Consider the following 17097-nt stretch of genomic DNA (forward strand, 5'->3'; position numbering starts at 1 on the left):
CTCCCTCGGTCTCGGTCCGTCTGGAGCGCTCTCCGACCCTGTCGCCGGTGAGCGCCGGCTCTCCCGCTCTCCCTGCTCGTTCCGCGTCCGTCAGGGGCGCGCGCCGCTCACCAGCTCGCTCGGCCCAGAAGCGGGAAGTCTACCTGCCGTGAGCCGGCTTCCCGAGCGCGCGGGGCTCCGCCTGCCGCCCTCGGGCGAGCTCCATCCGCTCGTGCCCGGGGGCGCACGGTCACCCCGCTGTCGCCTCTCGCCAGCAGCGCACCGTCTAGGCGGGCCACCTGCCACCTAAAACACCGACCGCTTCCCGCTGCGTGCGGAGCCACCGAGGTGAGTGCGCCCGTGCCCCTTCCTTCCCTCCCGCTGCTGCCCGGCTGCCCTGGCTCGAGTTGAGTGGAGAAACGAGGCAACCGTGGCGAAGCCAGCCTGCGGTCGCTTTCCCTTTTAAAGAGTGACCGGAGGGCCCGGTAGGCCCCTCGGGCGGCCGCCGCGCTTCTGCTAACCCCGGCCCCCTCCAGGCCTGGAAACTCGGCGTTTCGGGGCTCGGGGCCGGCGGGGTCGCGGGCGGGGCGGCGTGGCTTCCCCTTTAAGGCCAGAGCCGCTCGTCGCCGCGAGTGTGAGGGTGTGTGAGTGTGCGGCGTGCGTGTCTCCTCCTCCCCGAGTGACACAGCAGTGAGAAATGCCTATCAGTAACTTAAACCCCCGAAACTCCACCTTCCGGGCGCGCGGCGCGGAGCCGGGCGGTGGGAATGGAGCGAGCAGATTGAGGCCGCCGCTGCAGCGCCGCCGGCATGAACTTGGCTGCGAGCTGAAGCGGCCGGACGCGGGCGGGCGCGGGGGCACCGGCCGCTAGCCAGAGGTGATCTGCAATCGGGCCGGGCCGCTCGGCGGGCGCCGGAGGCCAGGCTGCCCGCGCCGGTGGCCGCCCGCCCCTCGGGCACTGCCCCCGCCGCCGCCGCCGCCGCCGCCGCCGCGGGAGCTCCGCAGCACGGTAAGGCTGAGGGCGGGCGCGGGAGGTCCGACTGGTCTGGGGGCGCCGGGCTGCACTTGTGGCCCGCACTTGTGGTCCCCGTCGCGGAGAAGCGGGGGCCCGGGGATACCGAGAGCCGAGGGACCCCAAAGTTTGCTCCGAGCACACGGCCCACCTGGCGCTGCGCGTGGTCGCCCCCTTCTCGGACTGGCTGGGCCGAGCCGAGCGCAGCTCGCATCGCCCGGGACCGTGGCCTGTGCCTGCACCCCGGCGCCCGCCGGGCTTCTGGAATCGGGCAGGGGCAGTCGAGTACCGAGGAGGGAAGGCAGAGGGGCGCGGGCCACGAGGGCTCCCCCGGCCGCGCCGGGCTACCGGTAGGCTCCCGCTCCGACCCGACGCACCCCGGGCCGCTCGCAGCCCGGATGCCATCGGCGACGCTGCCTTCGCATACCGGCTCCCAGAGCTCGGGCCAGTCGGCAGTGGGCGCTGGGCGCAGGATTTCCCCCAACCCCACCCGTACCCAGTTTGCCGCCACCGAGCGGGAGTGTGGAGTGTGCGCGCGCCGAGCCCGCCGCCTTTCGCTCCCTCCCCTGCCAAATTCTCCTCTGGAGAGCAGCCCCGAGCAGAGCTGGCGGCTCGAGGCAGCCCCGACTGGGCTCCTGCCCGGAGCTCCCGGCGCCCCCGCGCCCCGAGCTCCCAGGCCTCGGAGCGGCAGCACAGCCCGGCGCCCGGCGCCAGCGAGGGCGGGCGGGAAGCCCCCCGGAGCGCCGCCAAATACTTTTCACGGCCAGTTGGCTCGGCCAGGCTCCGTCCCGATGCAGCGTGTCCGAAGCTGCTTGGAAAGCTAGCCGTACGGTCTTATTTTGATCCGTGATTAAATTCGGACTGAGCAGACACTAATAGGATTAGCTTGCAGTAAACTGCCCTGAAGTCGTCGGAACCTGAGCAAACAGACGCACTTCGGGCCGGGGGCTTCGCCCCGCCGCGCTTCTGCAGCTGGGTGCGGCCGAGCGGGACACCCCGAGTGTGGGTGGGAGAGTGTGCGCGGGCGGGAGCACAGGATGGCTGAGGGAGGTGGAGAGAAGCGACTCCACTTGCTGGGGTGGCTTGTCGATTTTTGGCAGCAGGAGGAATCCCCCCCCCCCCGCCCCAGGGCGCCGGCCCCACGGCGAACGTGCCCTTTGCGGGTAGCCAACCAAGGCTAGCTCCGGGACATTGTGAGGGCGAGCGAGCCGGGCGTACGAGAGGCGGTCGCGCTGGAACAAAGACGCAAAGTCTCCCCGAGCCTGAGCAATTTCGAAAGAGTTGGCTGGGAAGAGGGCCCGAGTCTCCCGGGGGAGACCCCCGCGGGGATCGCGCCGCCCCCGCCGGCCCGGGCCCCGCGGCCGGGCGATCCCGTTCCCAGGCTGCGGCAAGCCGGAGGGCAGCATCGCAGCGGGGCAGCCCAGCCCTCCGCAGGCGCGGGCCGCCTCCCGGGTGCCCACGGGCCGGGTGGTGTCGGCCTCGCTCCCGCTGGGGCTTCCCGGCCGCCGCCGCCGCTCGGGGCTCCCGGAGGCCGCGCAGCTTCTTCCCCCACTCCACCTCTTCTTGTCTTTATAGATTCTCTCCTCCCTCCCACCCCCGCCGCCGCTGCTGCCGCCGACAATCCGCTTTATAAAAAGCCCCTTTGTTTCCCTGGAGGCTGGAGAGAGGGAAGGGGAAAGGGACGCAGAGGCAGGGGGCGGGGGCGAGCCGCCCGGGACAGGAGGGCAAGTGTAGGCGGTGGGGAGGAGGCTGAGTTTCGAAGCCCCTCCGCGGGAACCCCAGAAGGCGTGGGGAGCCCCCGGCTCCTGGCGCCTGCAGCGCGCCCGGCAGCCGGGCGGTGGACACCCAGGGCCCCCGCGGCCCGGACGGCTGGGCGGGCGGCTCGGCTAGCGGGCCGGCGCGGAGGCCAGAGGCGGCGCACGCTCGGCGGGTTGGGCAGACGCCGCTCGCCGCTGCGCTCGCCGGGCGCGGGCATAGGGGGCGCTCTTTCCTCGGTTTCGCTTTGCAGCCCGCGCCCCTCGCCGCCTAGACTCAGGGCGGCTGTCGCACCTGCCGGTGGCCAAGACGACGGCTGAGACGACGGCGGCGACTCTGAGGCTAACGCCACCCCGCGGCTGCACTCCTCCCTCCTCCCGCGCCCTCCTGCCACCCCCAACCCCCTACACAGGGGCTCAAACGCTCCGCGGGGCCTCTTTGTTTGCACGGAGGGAGGGCGTTGGAACTGCCACCTCCGAGGCTCGTGTAGCTCGGCAGGCGGTAGGGACGAGGATGCACCTCCGGAACGTGCGTCAGCCTACCGCCTCTGACGGAGCCAAGGCCCTGCATTTGGGGGTGTCCAGCACCCACGGGTTCCCGGCATTAGCTGGAGTGAGGATTCAGCCGGCCCCTATCCCTTACACCTGCCCTGCCCCCCAAACTTGCGGGAACTCGGGCTTGCACGGAGGAATGTTAAACATAATGTTTGGAGTAACCTTTAGCCAGCCTGTCGGCCTGGCCGGCCCCGCCCCCGCCCCCCGGACCGGTCCGCCTCTCTACTTGTAAAGTTTGTTCGGAAGGGGAATACTGACAATAAGAAAAATTGACAAATAAGGAGAAGTGGGCGGGGCCCAAACTCGACTGGTAGGTCTCCTGAGCGAAGTCAAATTCCTCCCGGTCTCTCGCCTGCTCCACCCCCTCTTCCCATTTAATCTCCCGGCGACACAGTGTGTGTGCTGTTTCACATATCTTTCCCCTACTGCGCTCTCCTCCGATCTCTGGAGGGTATTCGTAAGTGCTGGTCGAACATTTGTTCTCTGGTCTTTGGAACAGAAGGGGAAGCGTTCACTCCCCCCACCCTCGAAACACACACATCCCAACTGCATCTAAAACCACAAGAAAGTACTCAAAGGGTAAACTGTGGGCTCTACCTTCTCCTCCCCCTTTGTGCTTCCCTTCTGGAACAAGATCATTGGAAAATAAAGCTGCTGATGTGCGAGATGGAACATATGGTGCCTCCATAAGAGAGAAGCTGAAATGGCCTTGAACCTGCCGGACAGACCAGCTGTTTGCTGCCAGCCAGAGCAGCTAATCAGCGTCTTCCCCTTAAAGTAACAGCCCTCTTTTCTCTTGATGACCAGTTTGCATATTAAATAGGATATTCTCCAGAGGAGAAACGTGATGGGCTCCTATATTGCTTTGTGCTTTGGTAGTTCTCCAAAGCTGGTCCCCTGCCCTGAGGGCTGCCTTGGCCTCACCCCACGTGTGCCTCCAGCGTTTGAGTGTGTTTCCTTCCACACTGATGTACGAACGTTGCCCAAAGTGGAACTTGGGAAGGAGGCGGGAAAAGGGAAAGAGAGCCAGACTGAGAGATTCCCAGATGCCCAGGAGGAAGTCTGTTTTGTTGGTACTGGCTTTAGAAAAACTAGCAGTTCTCTCCCCACCCCTAAAAAATATCACAAAGAGCTGCAGCTCTTCCTTATAAGATCTCCTTAAAAATCATCCTCTTCCGGCTGTGACCATTTTCAGTTTTCCTTCAGTACAGTGTGTTAGAGAAGGGGGAAAAAAAAAACAGTTTGGCATTGGAAGAAGAAAGGCTTGAGGAGATACGAGGAAATTCCATGTTAGGAAATCATTAGCAAAGGGTGACTTCGTCTGTTTTCCTGCCACTGACGCTGACAGTGACACAGATGTGTGGGTTGAAACAGGAACGTCATTGAATTTTTAAACTCAACCAGGAAATAGCCTGTTGCTTGGGTGGGAGCGGGGCCATACATTCATTGCATCTTAAGGTAGGAGATTTACTGTTGTTGATTCTTTTCACTAAGGAAAGGGATTTTGTCAAGCTTGGCCAGCACCTTTAATATCATTTTTTTCCCTTTTAAGTGGATCACCTAAAGGCTTAAAATGCACCTGTTAATAGATCATCCCTAGGAAACTCAATTGCTGTTTAGGCTTCTGAAATGGGCAGAAACTGATCTTAAGGCAAGTGGTCCTTCTGACAGTAGAATCACTCTCCTCCTTTAAGGGGGCTTCCTATCTGCAGTAAACTTTTTTTATGATTCTGATTTTTTCTTTCTGCAGCGCTGCGTCGGAGAGATAATTAGCCTAGGAGCTGAGAAACTTGTGTTCTAGAACAGTCTCCCAACTAATTAGCACAGTGGTCTTGGGCAAGTCAGTCCTCCCTCCTTGTCCCCCTACCACCGTGACCTCGGAGTCCGAGTCCCTTCCAGCTCTAACATACTGTGATTTGTGAATGAAATAGTCATTTTCTGGGAAAATGAAATGCTGTGGGGGAAAGCAGCTAGATTGATAAAGAAATGGGACTGAGATTTTGAGGGGCAGCGAGAAGAGGGAGGAGGAAAAAAGGACAGAAGGCCAATCCAAACAACATAGAAGTCGGAATTGTTCCCTCTCTGTATCTTTCACCCATGTGAACATCTAACCCAGAAGCCTGGATGGTGGAGGCTGGGAAGCAACCCTGAGGGCTTCCTGTTCGGTACCCTTAATCCGGTGGTCTCAGGACCTACTGACGGCAGGCCTTCTCATCATCGGGTTGGTTTCCAGTTAACGGGATCCAAACTCTCTGAAATTAGACTGGCATGTTTCCAAAGGACTCATCTAATGTAGAACAGATTTGCTGCTTTGCAGTTATTCAGCAAAGGTTTCAAGGACAAAAAGGCCTTCCGTCTCCACACACGTGCCCCACTGGAGTGCGGGCTCTGAACTCAGTGCTGAACCGTTTCTTCCTAGTCCACCTGGGTATTTTTTAAAAATCACATTACCAACTTGGAGGACGCAGCAGCCATGCAAGAATCTGCCACTGTCCTGCTTGATGTTAATATTGATTTTTTTTTAACGGATGGGGGGGGTAGACATTATGAAGGAGGACCTTTTATCCTCTGAGCTCTTTGGCAATTATCTTGCTGCCATAAATGTTGATACACATATAATGGATGTAACTAAAAAATCTCCTTATCCAAGCAGAAAAGGCTGAGTGTTTGTTGGAGCAGATAGAATGCTGAGAGTGTGAATAGACCGACCCAGATGTGCTGGGGAGGGAGATAAATGATGGGGGAACAGGAGTCAGTTACTATGGATCAGCACAATAAACCAATTCCCATCATACACCTCTCACAACGCCAGCCACCGAGGTAACCTAGGCAGCAGCAGTCAACTGTACGGCAGGAAAGCGGCGTCACGAAGCTCAGTTGGAACAGTCTGATTTTTCAGACATTGAGTCCTGAAACATCTTCCGGACTTTGAGGAGAGAAACTTCATAAATCTGTATGAACCTGACGGGGTTTTATGGCAGTGCTTATTACTTGTTTCTGTCATGACTGTGTCATCATTTCATCTGCAAATGTAGCAAAGGAGGAACAGCGGGGAGCCCTCGGGCAGCAAGTCTGGGGCGGGTCCCTGTGGGGATGAGGGGCGTGGCTTGTGTTACACGGTTTACCTGGGACGATTTCGATGCACAGTCCCAGTGGGGTCCTGCTCACAAATGACCAGCCTGGGCAACTGAAGCCCCAGGAGCATTTTCTTCCAGGGGAGAGGATGGAAGCAAAAAGTTGGGGTTCCCTCCCTCCCCCACCCCATTGCTTTCTTTTTTCTCCCCATTCACAGAACCTCTCCAGTTTCCTTAGGGCCTCAAGTCCCCCCACCTAACATCTGACCTCTTCATAATTTCCAAAGCAATCAGACTTGTCACAGCCCAGAAAGCTCCCCCGGAGTGAGGCATAGCGAGGGGCTTTGCTGACTGTGGGCTCTGCAGAGTGAAGGCTTCCAGAGACAGGGCTTAAGTCCCACCCCGGCTGCCCTCTGACCCTGGCGCACACAGCGCCCCTTTACATACAGCCCAGTCCCAGCCTCGAAGTGGGGTCCCAGCCACCTTCCCCTCCCGGTGTGCCCTGCTGCTGGCTCTGCCCAGTAAATAACTATTAAGTGCGGTTTGGGAAATGCCACTTTCTTAAGACTGAGAATTGTTCCCCGAGGCCCAGAGGAGGATGGGGCCGATCGTGGGATTTCATCACGTGCTTCCCCCTTTCCTCCACCTGTGGGAGTACCTGGACTCGAGGCCACAGGGACACATTTCTGATGATTCCAGAAGAAGCCACTGGACGCCGCGGGGCCTGAGATAGTGAATGGCATCTGCGTCGGAAGGGCCTGGTGGCCCCGGCTGGTGCCTTCCCTCTTTGGAGGGGAAGTGTGGGCCTTTGGGAACTGAAGACAGGACAAAAACCAAGTCAAGTCATCCTGAATGCTTCGGACAACCTCGGGTCCTCTGTCCAGTTGTCCCGAGTCCCCCTCCCCCATCCCTAACAGTGCTTTTCTGTTTTGCCCAGCGTTTGAACCTGAAACCCCCATATGACATGGAGGGCGAGGGGGAGAGGATCCAGCTTTGCCTTCCTTTTCGCGGGCCCAGTAGCCAGCTGACCCGAGTTCGTGCACCTAGCTGGCATAGATGAATCAAGGCACCTACATACTCAGATGCTGAAAGAATTTTCAAGCTGGAGGAGTAAAGCCCTGTGACTTTACAAAAGAAAAACGGGGGCCCAGAGAGGGGGCCCGACTTTCCTGAGGAGACACAGTGAGGGGAGCCCTAAGGAGATAGAACTCCGGTCTCCTGCTCTCAGTCAAGTACTTGGGTCCGGAATGCCCACTTGGCACCCATGCTGTGGGCACACGGGCTTCCCTTTTTGAGGAAGAGCAGATATGACAGGAGATGCAGCGCGTGGAGAAGAACCACGTTTAATTGTGGGGTAACGTGATTTGCCCTGGATCGGTGTGTGCTTTGCTTAGCATTGTTAGGATGGCGGAGGGCCATGCTGGCATCAGAAGCCAAAGCTTAGAACCAGTTGAAATCGGAGGTTGTAAATGAAGGATCAGACTGGGGCCCAGGCTTTGGTGCCTCCAAAAGGCGTGTGTCATGTCTTGTTTTCAAGTTGCTGACAGAGAGTTGGGCCGCCAGCCTCTTGGAGGGCTTGGCTGGGTGGGCTCTGTTGGCAGTGGCGACGGTTGTTTGGGTTTTGCTCTTAATGAGATCTCAGTGTCAAGATCTGTCTCTGGAAGTTGCAGCGCCGACCTCGGAATTTTAAGTGGGAGAGTAGTTTCGGTGCAGTTGCCAGCGTCACATGCTTTGCGTGTCTAATTCTCAAAGACTGGCGTGCGTTATGCTGGGTTTGGGGCGGAGGGCGTTTCTAAGCCGCTTGTCTGTCAAGGATTAATTTAACCTCTAATTACTACATTTTCTTCGCAGTTTGCTGCACAAACATGTTATAACAAAAGCTCAAAGAAGTATGCCATTTGGTTTCGCCGCCGCTCTCAAATTCGTCTGGGGGGGATACGGAGTCAAATCGGACACACTTAGTGTTAAAATAATGGTGCTGACGTTCGAATGAAAGTGAACAATCTGGTTGTTTCTAGTGATCCCCCAGCGATGGGGTACAGAGTATTATGGTTATGTGCTATGATTGTATATTATTATCGTGGTCCTCGCAGCCCTCAAAATGAGCCCTGAAAATATGGGAGAGTCACCACATCAGTCCCACTGGGGCAGCCAGTGCTCCCGACGCATGGCCCGTGTGTTGCCTTTGGAGCGTGACTAATGCCCTGCACGGGAGGGCAGCCTGGAGGCGCTTCCTGCCCGCTAATAGGGCAAGGTGGTGAGGTCTGTACCCTCAGTAGAGGTGAGGCCATTATCAAATTGGAGCCTCCCGAGGGCCTGCTCCCGAGGCAGAACCCATTCAGAGCGCAGCGACAGGGAAATTGCAAGATGAAGCTTACAGGGGTTCTCCAAGCAGGCTGATCTCCCTCCTCCTCCCCGCGCCCCACCCCCGCCCGAGCAGCAGCCCTCCCCAAACAGCGGCAGCGACTGTGGCGGTCAGAGGCCCGTTCCCCACCCCGGGGTGGCTGGAAAGTCTGGCTTCTCAGACCCGGGGCAGGAGGCCTTCGCAGCATCCTTTGCTTCCTCTTTCCAAGTGCACGGAAATAGACCTGTGGGATGAGAGTGCCGAGCGGGTGAGCCAGTCGTGGGGCTTCGCCTCCCGGCCCGGCAGTCGTGGAGAGCCAGACTCGTACACTCGCACCCCTATCTCAGGAGCCGAGAAGCATGATCGCTCTTCATTTCCTCCCAGAAAGGAGAGGCGCTTTGCCTTTTAGAGCACGTTTTGTCCCAGGAGTCAAAAACAAGATGCTGACATTGTTTCTCTTAGTATTCTCAGCCCATCCTTTCTGGAAGGCGGGACCCAGATAGAAAGGGCTAAGTCAGCAGCCCTTGTTCCCCCCATGGCTGAGGACAGGCTGCCTGGCCTTTTCGGTCATGCCTTGGGGTTGGCCCTTTGCAAAATTCTAAGCAAACTCGTTTGGGTTCAGTCCCCCCATTTTTCCCTTCCTGGGTCCTAGACCTGTCCCCTCTCCCTTAGCCGCAAAGGCACCATCCTCAGCCCTTCCTTGGGAGAATCTGGAACCTCTGACTTGAATTATGGTACGTAAGGGTTGCCATGCCTTGGAGAGCACGTGCTCTTCAGTGCTCAGGTAGGAGGGGTTCAAGGGTTAGAGAGGGCCTCTGGGCCCCCCCAAGTGGCATCTTGCCCACGTAAAGCTGGTTCTGTCCATGAGATTGGAACACGGCCAGGATCACCTGGCTGCCAAGCCTCTTCTGAGGTTGATTTCAGGGAAGCCGACCTTAGCTGGTCTCCTGAGACCCAGATCATAACAAAACTGATTCCTGTCTCTCTGGGGCAGGGGCAGCTCTTTGCCTTTTGTGGGTCACGGACTTCTTTGCGAATTATATGCAATGTTGCGTCTAATTGCAGGGGCTCATAGACCCTTCTAGAAGCCCATTCATGGTTCCCTCAGGGATCCTTCGAGACAGGTTAAGAACACCTCAGCATGGTGCCTTGGGCTGTGCCGGATTGCGGGGTCACCGCTGGTTACCACACGGGCAGAAACGCTGTGCTGTGGTGCGAAGAACAGTGCGCTTTGCCATTGGTGCCTGGCGTTGGCCAGCTGCGGGATTTTAACCAGGTCCATGAACCTGCCCTCAGTGTCCTCACTTGTCAGGTGGGAATATGAGAAGGCTGGCCCCGCCCAGTGCAATGGCATCATGGGAGATTCCAACTAGATGGTGTTGGAGAGTCCGTCTTGCAAACGGCAAGCTCGGCCACACTCTTGGGTTACTGACTTACCATTTGGCCTGAGAAATTAAACAAAAGAAAGGCAGGTCTCTTTTGACGTGAACAGTCTTTTTGTCCCTTCTTTTGACCTTACATAAGTTACACCCAGGCAAACGAGTATAAAAGAGTTTCTGGCTTGGGAGGGCCCTGCAAGGGCATGTGTGTCTTGGGATCTAGACCGCTCCCGAGGCCACACCTGGTTAGGGGTCCTGCTTGCCCAGCCCTCCTTGGCTCTGGAGTGGGGGCAGGGGGTGTGTCCCCGGCCCCGTGCCCTGGAGGAGCTCCGCGTCTGCCTGCCACGGAAGTTAGCAAACGGGATCTGAGAAGGCAAATGGTTGGGTTCAGTCTTCCACAGTCCAGTACTGTCACACCTGGAGGCCAAAGTGGATCCTTGACTCTCCCCCGCCAAATCACCAAAAAAGTCTGGCCAGCTCCTGGTGAAAGATGGGTAGTGGACCTGCCTGGGATCTGTCTAGGGCCGTGTCCTGAGGGAGAAGAGCGTCGTGTTCTCCTTGGAGAGAAGCCGCATTGGGCGGGATCTGCCTGGCAAGGCCAGGAGGGCCCGTAAATCACAGATGGCGAAACTGAGGCCCTGGGAGGGCTCAGTGCTTCCCCAAGGTCACAGGACAAGTCAGGGGCCAGCCAAGAAGACATGTCCTTGGCCCCTGTGGGGCCTGTGCTCCCTCCAGGCTCTCCGGGTCCTCACAATAGTGTCTTTCTCCTCTTAAAAATACAAGCCCGTCATCGGATTCACCTGGGAATGCTCCAGTCATCAGGGTCAGCTCGAGAGAGTCAGTAGCAGGTCTGGAAAGCCCTTTGGAACCCTCAGACGATGATCCTGGCCGCTCGGCGGCTCTGTAGAGCTGTTTCTCCCCCTCCCCACAGCCCCAGGTTAGGAACCTTTTGGAAGAGAGTGTGTTGCTAGGAGCTTGGGCTTCCCCTCTCCTTTGTAAAGAAGAGAGCTGGTTGGCTTCGAGCTGGCTTGCAGACAGGTTGAGGTGTTCCTCCCACCCTTTCTTTCTTTCATTAAAGCAGCCAGATTTGCCAGGGCTGGGTCAGTGGAGACGATGATGATGTTTGGTACCGGCCCATCATGTGGCGTGCTGCCCATTTCCTGTCCTTTGCTGGAGTGTCTCGGCCTTAGCTTCATTGTTAACCTGGAGGGGAAGGAATTGTGCAGGTCACTGGAAAGCAGGTGCCACCCAGCAATTTCAGGCATCGTCACATAATCAACCGAAACAACAGTGCTTCTTAAATCGGAAAGTATGGCAGTTGGTCCTTGCCCTTTGGAAGAGTCCCTGTTTACATCCAAATTTCTGAGTCTGGGAGGGTCCCTAGTGCCACAGTGGGAAGACTGTTCACCTGGGGGTTGGCCAACATGTGCTCCAGGTCCAGCTGGGAGCCTCAGTTTCCCCATCTGTGCAGTGAAGGAATTGACTAGGGACGTCTGAAGGCTCCTCCCCCTCTGCCATTTCATGATTCTCTGAGTTGCAAATTAAACTCTAAGTTAATTACAGTATTTGAAAAGCATAAATCATAATTTGTTCTATTTGAAATGACCTGAGACTTGAAAGCGTGGGGTTTCATTTCACTTTGGTAGGTCGTGGCTATGACTGTTACAGAGACAAGAACACTTCCAGAAGTTTGGGTAAAGACAAAAAGTGGATATGGGTTTATGTAGGGCCAAAGAACGGGGAAACCACAAGTTCCCTTAGATATCCCTGGTTTTGCACGTGAGGGTGCTGGCCCAGGGCTCAGGCACTCCTGCTGTCAGCCCACCTGGGGGCTGTTTGCCCCACCCCGTAGGTCACAGACCCTTACAGAAGAAGCATACGGTCTTCCAGCTGGGATGGGCCTGCAGTCAGCAGAATAAAGGACAGAGATTTTCATTTCTAGCAATCAGATAGCAGCTTACCAAAAAAGGGATTTTTGTCCCCATTTCTGCCCCCAGCATCCGAGTTGGTCTCAGCTAAAGTAAATACCTTTGTTGCCCTTAATTTTAAATAAACCAGATTTTTTTTTAATAATTGGAGGGGTGGTCGTTGGCGGCTTATTATTTGAAATGATTTTAATTTAAACATATAGGATGTTTTCGTTTTAACTTCATACTTGCTAATTTTCACTATGAAAAAACAAGCCACCCCACCCTGATTTTTGTAATGAGTAACAGTTTGTCTTGTCTAGAAGAAGCTTTTGCACCATAGTACTCGCCAAGTTTGCGTATTTGTTTGTTTTCAAATCACAGAAATGTGTTGGCCACCTGTGGTTCATGGGGTGCTTATGACAAAAGCTGCCCGCTCATCCCCACACGGCCACCAGCTCTGGGACTGTTTCTCTTGGTCCCGGCCCAACCACCTCTTGTCTGGGCCAGGCCACCACCCCCTCTGTCCTGGAATAGGACCTGTGTGGGGATGCAGAGTCCGGGAGGGCCTGGTCTGGGAGGGAGGCAGCCTGGGTGCCAGGCTCAGCTCTGCTGCCTCACTGTGTGGCCTTGGATGAGTCCCTTTCCCTCTCTGGGCCCCGTGGTTCCCTTGGCTACAATGAGGGGCTGGCTAGAGGGATGGCGGACTCTCTGAGATTTTCCTCTCATTGGATTGGATTGTTCTATTTGGAGAATATGATTTGACCAGTGGAGTATATTACCTTTAAATCTTTTCTAGTGGTAAAATTCAGTGATTGTCTGAAAGAGGAAGGGAGACAAGTCCAAAAAAAAAAAGAAATGCTCTGGCACTTTTAAGTATATGTGCTTCTCTGCCCACATAGTTCCTGATGGCTGTCTGCCTTTCGGAAAAATGTATCTGTTCCCTCCCCTCACACAGATTAAAGAGCTTTGGCCTTGAAATCAAAGCAAAAAGGGAGGTCGGAAAGGAGGGCAGTGCCCAAGACCCTCCTCTCTCCTGTGGACCTTCTCAGGTGGGTGGGGGGGAGGGCGCATGGGGCTGCCTCTCCTCTGCCACTTGAACAGCAGGAAAGGCGGGGTCAGGATGAAACTGGAACTTGGATGCTGGTCAATTCAGGAACTGGTCAGAAGTCATTTTGAAAGATTGATTCAGCAAAGATTTTGTGTGTGTGTCTACTATGTGCCAGGCACTGTTGGAAAATGGATGGATGGGGATAGATGGGTGGACAGATGGATGGAAGGAAGAATAAGCAGATACATGAGAGTTAAGATGTAAAAGGCTACTAAATACCCAAGGTGGGGCTTCCCTGGTGGCGCAGTGGTTGGGAGTCCACCTGCCAATGCAGGGGACACGGGTTTGATCCCTGGCCCGGGAAGATCCCACATGCTGCGGAGCAGCTAAGCCCGTGCGCCACAGCTACCGAGCCTGCGCTCTAGAGCCCACGAGCCACAACAACTGAAGCCTGTGCGCCTGGAGCCCGTGCTGTGCGGCGGGAGAGGCCACGACAATGAGAAGCCCGCGCACTGCTCGCTGCAACTAGAGAAGGCCCGTGCACAGCGGCGAAGACCCAACACAGCCAAAAATAAAAATAAATAAATAAATAAATTGAAAAAAAATACCCAAGGTGAAAGAACTTACGCCAGTTAATGATGTGTCATGGATACAAGCGTGAACAAAACACAAAAAGCCTCATGGATGATAGTCTAGTGGGGGAGACCAACAATAGGCAAGATTAATAAGTAAAAACTGTAGTATGTTTGAGGTGATGTGTCTTGAAGCAGAATAAATCAGGGAAGGGAGTTGGGGGATGTCGCGTCAGGGTGCACTTTTTTTTTTTCTCCTTAGGAGGTACTTTATTTTTTTTTCTATTGAAGTATAGTTGATTTACAATGCTGTGTTAGTTTCTGGTGTACAGCAACTATTCTTTTTCAGAGTCTTTTCCATTGTAGTTTATTACAAGATATTGAAGATAGTTCTCTGTGCTATACAGTAGAACCTTGTTGCTTGTCTATTTTATATATGTTAGTTTATCTGCTAATCCCATACTCCTAATTTATCCTTCCCCCACCCTTTTCCCATTTGGTAACCATAAGTTTGTTTTCTATGTCTGTGAGTCTGTTTCTGCTTTGCAAATAAGTTCATCTGTATCATTTTTCTAGATTCCACATATAAGTGATATCACATGATATTTGTCTTTCTGTCTGACTTATTTAGTATGATAAGCTCTAGGTCCATGCATGTTGCTGCAAATGGCAATGTTTCATTCTTATTTTTAAGGGTTGAGTAATATTCCATTGTGTATATATACCACATCTTTATTTATTCATCTGTCAGTGGGCACTTAGGTTGTTTCCATGTCTTGACTATTGTAAACAGTGCTGCTGTGAACATTGGGGTGCATGTATCTTTTCAAATTAGAGTTCTTGTCTTTTCCGGATATATGCCCAGGAGTGGGATTGCTGGATCATATGGCAACTCTATTTTTAGTTTTTTAATGAACCTCCATACTGTTCTCCATAGTGGCTACACCAATTTACATTCCCACCAACAGTGTAGGAGGGTTCCCTTTTCTCCACACCTTCTCCAGCATTTATTATTTGTAGATTTTTTGATCATGGCCATTCTAGCCGGTGTGAGGTGATACCTCATTGTACTTTTGATTTGCATTTCTCCAATAATTAGCAATATTGAGCATCTTTTCATGTGCCTGTTTACCATCTGTGTGTCTTCTTTGGAGAGATGTCTATTTAGGTCTTCTGTCCATTTTTTGATTGGATTTTTTTTTTGATACTGAGCTGTATGAGCTGTTTGTATATTTTGGAGATTAATCCCTTGTTGGTCACATTGCTTGCAAATATTTTCTCCCATTCCAATTCATTTTGTTTGTAGTTTGCTGTGCAAAAGCTTTTAAGTTTAATTAGGTCCCATTTGTTTATTTTTGCTTTTATTTCCATTACTCTAGGAGACAGATCCAAAAAATATTGTTGCGATTTATGTCAGAGAGTGTTCTGCCTATGTTCTCTTCTAGGAGTTTTATGCTGTCATGTCTTATATTTAAGTTTTTAAGCTATTTTGAGAGTTTCTTTTTGTGTATGGTGTGAGGGTGTGTTCTAAGTTCATTGATTTACATGCGGTTGTCCAGCTTTCCCAACACCACTTGCTGAAGAGACTGTCTTTTCTCCATTGCATAGTCTTGCCTCCTTTGTCTAAAATTAATTGACCATAGGTGTGTGGGTTTATTTCTGGGCTCGATTCTTCTGTTCCATTGATCTCTGTGTTTGTTTTTGTGCCACTACCACACTGTTTTCATTACTGTAGCTTTGTAGTATTGTCTGAAGTCTGGGAGGGTTATGCCTCCAGCTTTGTTCTTTTTCCTCATGATTGCTTTGTCAATTCTGGGTCTTTTGCAGTTCCATATAAATTTTAGGATTATGTGTTCCAGTTCTGTGAGAAATGTCATGGGTAATTTGATAGGGATGGCATTAAGTCTGTAGATTGCTTTGGGTAGTATGGCCATTTTAACAATGTTAATTCTTCTAATCCAAGAGCATAGGATATCTTTCCATTTCTTTGAATCATCTTCAGTTTCATTTATCAATGTTCTATTGAGTGTTGAGTTCTCAGAGTGTAAGTCTTTTACCTCAAGGGTACACTTTTAAATAGGGTGGCCAGCAAGGACCTTGATGAGAAGGTAAGATTTGAGCAAAAACTTGCAAAACCATTTATCAACTAGGCCAGTTCTGCCCACTAGAAATATAATGCAAGCCATAAATACGAGCCACACATATACAATTTAAAATTTTCTAGTGGCCACATTAAAAAAGTAAAAAAGAAACATGAAATTAATTTGAATAACATGTTTTATTTAACCCAATCTATCTAAAATTATGATTTCAGCATGTAACCAGTCCAAAAATTATTGAGATATTGTACACAGTTTTTGTTTTATGATGCTAAGTCCTCACATTCCAGTGTATAGTTTGCACTTACGGCACATCTCAATTCAGACTAACCACATTGCAAGTGCTCAGTAGCCACATGCGGTTAGTGGCTACCATATTGGAAAGCACACAACTAGACTATTCAAGTTAAACATTCTCATTTTAGCGGGTCACTGATGAACTATACTTTATAGAGTGCTTTCTTTGCTGACTGGGCTGAAATTATTTAAAACAACTAATATTGCTAATCATCATTAACTTACATAAGTTTTTTCACCATGGGTATTTAGTAGCCTTTTATATCTTAAGTCTCATATGTCTACTGTCCATCTATCCATCCACCCATCCATCCACCCATCCATCCATCCATCCATTCTCCAAATTGGCTCTACCGGAAATGAGCCCTCGGATTCTCAGTTTTTCTGCCTCGTGTTCTGGGTTCTGAATGCAGACCTAGAGGGAGTTCAGTGGACCAGCCATTGTCCGCCACACTAAGCCGGGTTTGAGGGTCATTGGAGACAGGTCGTTTGTTGGGAAGAGGCTCCAGTTTTGACTTGAAATTTATCAAAACATCAGTTAGCATTCCCCGAATGCCTGTGTGTACCTGAGACTCCTGTCCCGTTGCCTCTTGTAAACCCATGCATCAACTGTGAATATTTTCTAATGGTTGGCCCTCAGGCCTCTAGTCTACACCATCTCTCTGGTGGGTTAATTGATCACTTCTAAGCTTTTTAAATTTAAGTTTTAGCTTGACAAATTCAGACTTCAAGAAAAGTTGGGACTTCCCTGGTGGCGCAGTGGTTAAGAATCCACCTGCCAATGCAGGGGACATGGGTTCGAGCCCTGGTCTGGGAAGATCCCACATGCCACGGAGCAACTAAGCCTGCACGCCACAACTACTGAAGCCCACGTGCCACAACTACTGAAGCCCACGCACCTAGAGCCCGTGCTCCGCAACAAGAGAAGCCACCGCAATGAGAAGCCCGTGCACTGCAATGAAGAGTAGCCCCCGCTCACCGCAACTAGAGAAAGCCTGCGCGCAGCAGCGAAGACCCAATGCTGCCAAAAATAAATAAATTAATTAATTAATTTACAAAAACAACAAAAAAAAG

General features: G+C 53.0%; 1 protein-coding gene across 1 annotated transcript in view; it reads left to right on the plus strand.

Annotated features, from left to right (window-relative positions):
- Window positions 1–244: 244 nt before the first annotated feature.
- MAMLD1 (mastermind like domain containing 1) overlaps window positions 245–17097 on the plus strand; it is a 115179-nt gene continuing 98326 nt past the window's right edge. The window contains exon 1 of the mRNA XM_036840451.1: window positions 245–327. The gene's annotated coding sequence lies outside the window, so the exon portion shown is untranslated. The remainder of the gene's footprint in view (window positions 328–17097) is intronic.

Source organism: Balaenoptera musculus, chromosome X (assembly GCF_009873245.2).
Source record: "Balaenoptera musculus isolate JJ_BM4_2016_0621 chromosome X, mBalMus1.pri.v3, whole genome shotgun sequence".
In the NCBI taxonomy this organism is placed as follows: Eukaryota; Metazoa; Chordata; class Mammalia; order Artiodactyla; family Balaenopteridae; genus Balaenoptera; species Balaenoptera musculus.